Source organism: Copadichromis virginalis, linkage group LG3, assembly GCF_057382275.1.
Source record: "Copadichromis virginalis isolate Kocher_CV1m ecotype Utaka linkage group LG3, C_Virginalis_male_GT1.1, whole genome shotgun sequence".
Taxonomy (NCBI): Eukaryota; Metazoa; Chordata; class Actinopteri; order Cichliformes; family Cichlidae; genus Copadichromis; species Copadichromis virginalis.
Window position 1 is genome coordinate 39,390,215 of NC_140620.1, and position 7,502 is coordinate 39,397,716.

The 7,502-nt window shown below is 40.7% G+C and overlaps 1 protein-coding gene across 3 annotated transcripts in view; it reads right to left on the reverse strand.

Annotated features, from left to right (window-relative positions):
• The window catches only part of tesk1b (testis associated actin remodelling kinase 1b), a 44,040-nt gene that overhangs the window by 35,070 nt on the left and 1,468 nt on the right, over positions 1–7,502 (reverse strand). For all 3 annotated transcript variants that reach the window (XM_085451036.1, XM_085451035.1, XM_085451034.1), the window contains exon 2: positions 6,492–6,583. The gene's annotated coding sequence lies outside the window, so the exon portion shown is untranslated. The remainder of the gene's footprint in view (positions 1–6,491; positions 6,584–7,502) is intronic.

The window sequence follows — 7,502 nt, forward strand, 5'->3', positions numbered from 1 at the left end:
ACATTATAATAAAACATGTCATTTATTATTCAGTCCTGCTGATCACTTATTCATCACAACAACTGTTGATTTGCTGTGAGTCCAGGCTGGGCTTCACTGAGCATGCTGTGGGGATTATGTGTAAGCATTCATGCATGTGTGTGTGTGAGAGAGAGAGATGGGGGATTATTCTGACCCCCGCTGACCTCCCTGAGTTGTACTAGACTTGAGCCTTCCCCAGTGACGTGAGCGACTGATGTGTCCCATTTTAACCTCTGATTAGTTTTTGTTGTCCTGACACGGACTTCAGATAAATTTCATGTGAGAAGAGCAAACAACAATCAAATCACGCTGCTGAGCAGTTCTCCACCAAAATAAAACTATCACTTTCTATGCAATCAGATGTTTTTTTTTCTGGGATTAAAATGTCTAACTTTCCATTTGCATGTTTTGACAAGCCCAGAATGAGAAGGGCTGCTTCAGGCACGGCACCCGACACAAAGAAGAAGAAGAAGGCATGCTTTGAGGAAGACTACAGAGGAGCTTAATGGATATAGAGAAGGATGACATGCAGAGGGTTGGTGTGACAGAGACACACCCTAATCTGCTATCTGTAGGTTCTGTGGTGAACCTACAGATAGCAGCCCAAAGAGGAAGAAGAATAAGGAGAAGAAGATGGCGACTTTTAGGGCCACTGAGGTTCACATTTTTGTTTTTTGGTGAAATGTTTCAGCAGCTATGGTGCAGACTGCACTGCAATTTGGTGCAGAGCAAACAGTGATGTATCCTCCAGGTCTAAATTGTGAAGTAAACGCAGAGGTTTCTGTTTGTTGTAATGGCCAGCAGGGGGCAACACATCTGGCTGGAGGGCTCTATGAGAAGAAGACCCCCCTGCTCTATTGCTCTGTGACATCAGTAAACACTTTAATGATGGATTTATGTCTCAGTCATTAGTTTCAAGTCTTATTTAAAGAAGCACAGTCCATAAAAAGCTACTTTCATCTACTTCCTTATTCACAAGGAATGACCACAGCAGGTAGTGCCAGAGATGCTTTACTTGTTCATGTAAACCGCATGAACATTACAGCCTATAGATATCTGCTGTATGTGAATGCTAGATAAAAACGCACTTGGGCATTGAGGAGTAAGTATATAAATGCATAAAGCACTAAAAAGCAGAACCAGTCTTTCCATCATATTTGATTTCAACACACCAGGAGGCTAACTGCAAAAATGCTAAGCTTACAGCTTTACTACAGGACTTCACTAACCTGTGAGTGATATCACAGTGGCTATACTCTGTGTGCCTGATGAAATGGATTGATAAGGTCTGCAGATCTGCTCTAAGTTTACCAGACCTCTGGAGCCTGTTAATCATCTTTGAGCTAGCATGACATTTAAATAATCAGTGATCTGTGGACTGTGTCCTTCCTGATGAATGGATAGGCGACTGCTGTCAATAACCTCGATCAAAGAACCAAATCAGTATGTAAATGTCTGAGGCACAGTCTACAGACCACAGTTATCTGAGCCACTAGATCTTACTAGATCGTTATATAAATGTTACATGTAGCGTTAGGCTGAAAAATCATTCTCACTCAATTTTTCCTGCAGTCACCTGAAGGGGCCAAAACATGTATTTTAATGAGGCTGGTTCATGTGGTTTTTCATTCTGCTCCCCCACTGAAGAGTTTTAACAACACTTGGTAGGAGGCGAATCAATAGCACAGTCAACACCTGAGCTTCCAGTTCCCTTCAGGGGACAAATCAATCCACAGAGAGCACAACAGGAACAAGGACTAATTCAGATACACAGGCTTTTCATTAGCTTCACCAACTGAATAACATCCCCACAGCATAGAGAAACTTGGCTTGATATTCATTTATTTATTTGTTTATTTTAGCCATTTATGCTTTAACTGAAGAAAAAAAAACTGTATGGACTACCTGTTTTACCCCTCAAAAAACGTGTAAATAAAAGATCAAACACACACCTCTCCTTCATCTGAAATTCCAATTTCCACCTGATATAAGTGATGTGAACCTGCTGGGTCTCCCCTCCAACCGTCCTTGTGGTGGCCTCTCGTTAAAACTCGTCCGGGGGTGCTAATGACCACACTATCCCCTGCCCCGGTCAGCCAGGCAGGGGGCCCGGGGCTTTATAATTGCTTTTTGGAGCACACCAGCTGTTTCATGTGCTTGCATGCTGGTCCCCAAAGGAGGACCAGTGAGGTGAGAGGGGGTTAGGGGGTAAGGTAGGGGCTGCCACAATGGGACCTTCCCCCTGGGCCCATTCCACTTCAGCTCCCCCCATCCCTCCTCCTACTGTGGAAGAAAACGTGAAGCTAGATAAGAGAACAGAGATGCTGCAGCTGGTGAGGGGAGCTGCATTAAGAAACACCGCATGGCACATGCATGTAAAAATATACAGTAAATAATACACTCTTCTATTTACTATCTACTCCAAAAATTAACATCAGTTGCGTTTTTCTCTATATTAATTCCTTATAAATGCAGGACCTGTAGAAAAACACCATGGCTTAATAAACAAAGGCAGGTTACTTATTGTGAATTCACTTTAAAATAGTACCTCGTTCTGTATTGTCTATGGATTTGTTTTCAGTGTAGGGCTGAGCCTATTTAACCAGAGGGGTGTACTAGGAAGCAAAATTAATGGGTTAGCAGGTTAGGTTGAACTTAAAGACAGTTTTCTGTGTCACAGAAGTGACTCTCTTTCTACCTGGCTAAATCACTGTGGTAACCGATGCTGAACACACAACACAGTCAGGAAAAGGTTACTTTGAAAGTTTCAGTTTCAAATCCTGTGCAACCACCACGTCTTCACTGATTCTTTTATTTACAGAATGTTTTAAAGGTGATATAGATTCTCTGTTGGGTGAATATGTTTTATATGTGCAGGATGTGCATCTGTACCTTTGTAAAAGCCCTGAATGAAGCGTAAACTGTGCATTGCATTATCAGTGGAGTGTGCATTTATGAACTTGTTGATGCAGAAATGTGGAAATGTTGTTGTGCTTGATTCTAATCTGCTGCTGGAATTGAATTGCAGTGTGTGTGTGTGTGTGGGGGGGGGAGGTGGAATGTCCTTTTTCTTTTTTTGTTTGTGTTTTTTTCCTGTGTCAACCACTTTGACTTGTCCATTTTCACACACTGCATTTTTAATGCAATTGAAAATAATTTTTGTATCTTTCTTTTTTCCCTAATATTGGTGACTCTTTATCTCCAGAAGATTTTCCGACCCTGCGCAGAGGAATGTGGGGGAACCTTTTAAATACTTGTCATTTTAATAATGAAAATTGTCCATTAGAGGCACAACAGTTGCAGACACTCTGCTCTGGCACCCCGAGGGACAGCCAGATCAGCTTGCATTGGTCTCCAGGGCTGAGTGGAGGTGCTGGAAAGTGGATGAGAGCAAAGTGCTCCTTTCAAAACAAACTGTAAAGTAAATTACTGTCCGGTGAAGGATGACTGGATTTGACGTCTGTGATCTCATTAGAAAAATTAAACGTCTGGGCGATGCTTTGTCTGATTTATCCGGAAGCAGAGGCTTTAACATTATCAGCTGGCGTCTGTCGGTTGGATGCTGTAATAGGTGACGCTGCTTGAGTTGTTTCCATTGTGTGTAAACTGTGAGAGACACAGTAATGAGCCGCAGCTAGAGTGCATTTGGTGGATATCTCATGTCGGCAGACAGGAAAGAAGATGGAAAAGCGCCCAAAGGCTTCCTTGTGTTGTTCACTGACCCCATATCATTTTACCCCGAAGGCGTGCACTAACAAAGCCTTTAAGGTTTTTCCTAAAACACAGAAGACCGCAAGCTACACTCCCTGCAACCGGAAAATTATACACACTTTAAATGCAGCTATAATTGCTTTGCGGGCCACATTTTTCCTGCAGCTTTACACAGAGACATTAGCGCCGTCAGTTGTGTGTTTCCCCTGGTTTTCCCTTCTTGTCTCTACATGCCCAGCAGTTGTGTCTGGGCCTCAGGTGTCGCCTTACAGGTGATCAGGTTGTCTGTTTTTCTCCACTCGGTTGGTATTGTGATACGTTTATGTTTTGTTTTTTTTAGACTGGGTGTACCCGTCAAGGAACATTTATGCCTTTATTCTGTGACCGTCACGTCATCCTGCCGAAAGAAAGTGTTGTTTATTCGCTGAAGGCGACACACTGGGTCTCAGCTATAATGTGGGTTAACTGGCTGTAGGTCAAAGTCTGCACGCAAAAAAGCTCCAGAGTTTTAAAGCATGCAAATTAGGCAAACAGAAGTTATAGTGAACTCAACTCCTTACAAATGACCATGGAGGTCTGTCCTGGTGGAAGAGGATCAATAAATAGCTCAGCAGGGTGGTGCACCTATTGTGTGGACATGATTGATTACATGCTCCTTTTATGCACAGGGTCAAACCCTAATATGATGTTTTTCACCGTAATGGTACCTGCACACCTCCTCACACTGCAGATGCACATATCAGGCTTTTAATTCACATAAAAAACACACAAACTAACATAAAGATTTGGTGCTGTTATGGTTTATCTTTAAATAGAAATATGATGTATGTTGCAAAGGTCATCTATTCAGTGCTAGGATCACTGTGAATTAAAATATTTAAAAAATGTAATCATATATGTGCATGTTAATCTGTGAAAGACTGGCAATCTATCCAGGGTGTACCCTGCTTCGCCCTGTGACAGCTGGGACAGACTCCAGCCTCCCACGACCCTAAATGGATAAGCAGATGGATGCATGGCTGTGCATTTAGGGGGGTTTGTTGTTCATTCCACATATGTCATTAATGTCAAATTACAAAAAAATGTAAAAAAAAAAACTTAAATAAAAAGGTTATCAATATGGACGCATCAGTAAAAGTACAAACTGGTTTTTATGCATTAATGTGGCATTTGTGTGCCAAATCACAATGACAGTCGCCTCAAGGAGCTTTATATTGTAAGGTAGGCCCTACAATAATACTGAGAAACCCCCAACAATCAGACAACCCCCTTTGAGGATGCACTTGGCAACAGTGGGAAGGAAAAACTCATTTTTAATAGGAAGAAACCTCCAGCAAAACCAGGCTCAGGAAGAAGATTATATTGCCACTGGTTGGTGGTGAGGGGAGGGAGACAGGACAAAAGAGACAGAGGTGTGTAAAAGTACATAGAGAGTGAGAAAAAGTGAGTGACTAGGAAGTGCATCAGGGAAAGCCTCCACGAGTTACCTGATATAACCCTAACTATATGCTTTATCAAAAACTAAAGTTTTAAGCCTAATTATTCAAGACCTTGTCTGTGAGGAGCAGGATATTAATTTTAATTCTGGATTTAACAGGGAGCCGGTGAAGGGAAGCCAACACAGGAGAAATATGCTCTCTCTTTTTAGTCCCTGTCAGGCGTGGCCCTGTTAAATCTCTAAATATATGAATTTGTTCAATAAATCTACCAGATTTTTAGAAAAAAAATTCAGCCTGCATGTATGAAACATAATCAGAGTGGTTTGTCTGAAGTAATGTAGAAGGAGGCGGTGAAGTCAGATTACAGACATTTGAAATGAAGCATATCATCATTCATTTTATCCTGTATTTTGATTATTTTGAATACAAAACAGGGAAATAAAGCAAAATAAAAGACGTCTGTGTGGAGCTGAATCCAAACAAAGCTTCACACGAGGCTCTTTATCAGTTTCGGTGGTGCAGTGAGACACAAACTCAAACAGACTCTGTGGATTCTCCACTAACCCACTGACCTGCATTGCAGAAGGATTTTTTTTTCTTGCTGGTATGCGCTCTGCATGTTCAATTGCTAAGCCAAGAGGTTTCGTTATGTTTAACAATGCTGCCCTCTGCTGCTGACTGATGGTTGCTTAACTTCATTTTTGTTGTTGTTGTTGTTTCTTGGGTGGTGGGGGAACCTTAAAATTAGTTGTAATGTGGGGAAAAGAATCATAACTCACAATAATTTCCATTGAGAGCTCCAGTAGATGTTCTTAGTGTACAGGCTGTGATCAGCTGACCTGCTGCACTTTGTGGATTTACACAAGTTAATTCAACCAGATGTCAGCAGATGTTTCAGGAGTAGTCCTGGATGATTTCCATCCTCTACACCTCACCCTCCTCTACACTGACGCTGTACGGTTTACGCCTTTTTTTCTAGAAGGTATAAAGTTGATATGAAAGTGGAATTTGGTGAATGAATCTCAGCATAATCGGCTAAAATTCATATGGAGCTCTGCTACACTTGATGTAACCTAACCTAACAGCCACTGTGTACCAGTCACACACTGTTCTTTACTTTAAATCCATCACTGTGCAGCAAACTAACCTGTTTATCCTGCACTAACCTGCAGATGGTTTTCATGCAGCCTTTAAATAACACCTTGGTTTGTTCTGCAGCATTTTTCACAATATGAGAAAACATAATGTCGCCTGAACAGACCCAATATCTGATTTAAAACACGAAGACTTACATGTAAGTTTTAAATGAGCACTCCTTACTTTTAAATCTAACCTCCCGTTGTCCTCTCCTGTCCTGTCTTTCTTATCTTTCTCCATCTCCGAGTGAAGTTGGCTCTCTTGCTTTTCTCTCCCTGTTAAATACAGCAACCGGACCTTTAGTTAGCAACACACTGTGAGACAAACTGCACACAAACTGTTTATGTGTTTGCTGATGTTTGCTGAACTGATAGAAACGCTGCATTTGAAATTACCTGCTACTTAAAAACAACGTCACTCCCTTAATGCTGGTTCGGTTTCTAACTAAATGCTGAAATACTGCAAAAAAATATCCCACTGTCTCACTTTTAATCCCTGACTTTGGCACACGTAATATGCACAAATACATGAAATAACATATCATTACATACAAACACACTGTTATCAAAGTTACCCTCAAAAGTAGCTCTTATCGCCAAACATTGTCGTGAGGCAACAAAAACAAAAACTGGATTTCTGAGCATGCAAAATTTAAAATAACTTCATAAACCTGCCTCTACGTCTTTTTACACTCACGTGTGTTTTAGATTTACAGTTTATGTCATTTTAAATATGATTACAAGGACAAACAGAAAAGGATGCCCCACCTTCAAATCATACTGGATACTAACTCAAACATCTTATTGGCCTGAAATTTGATACTTTTCCAGTACTGATACTAAATACTAATGGAGAACAGTTCAAGATGCAGTGTACTTGGTATACTGTATTTTCATCTTGTTAAGTATAGATGTCATACTGTATCTATACTTTATCAGAAACTTTGTTCACAAAATCCAAGTTATTTTCTTATAACTCATATAAACAAGTGATACTGGGCAGCAAACATCAAATAGAAGGCTATCTATGTTTTGCAGGCACTAGTTTAACAGCCACAACCAAGTAATTTACGCAACCACATTTACATTACACTCATAGTTAAACGTTACCTTTAATTACCCTGAATGGTGGCATAGGTCACTGACAGGTAAACCACAATATATTGTTTTATGTTCCGGTAGTAATTTTCAAAAT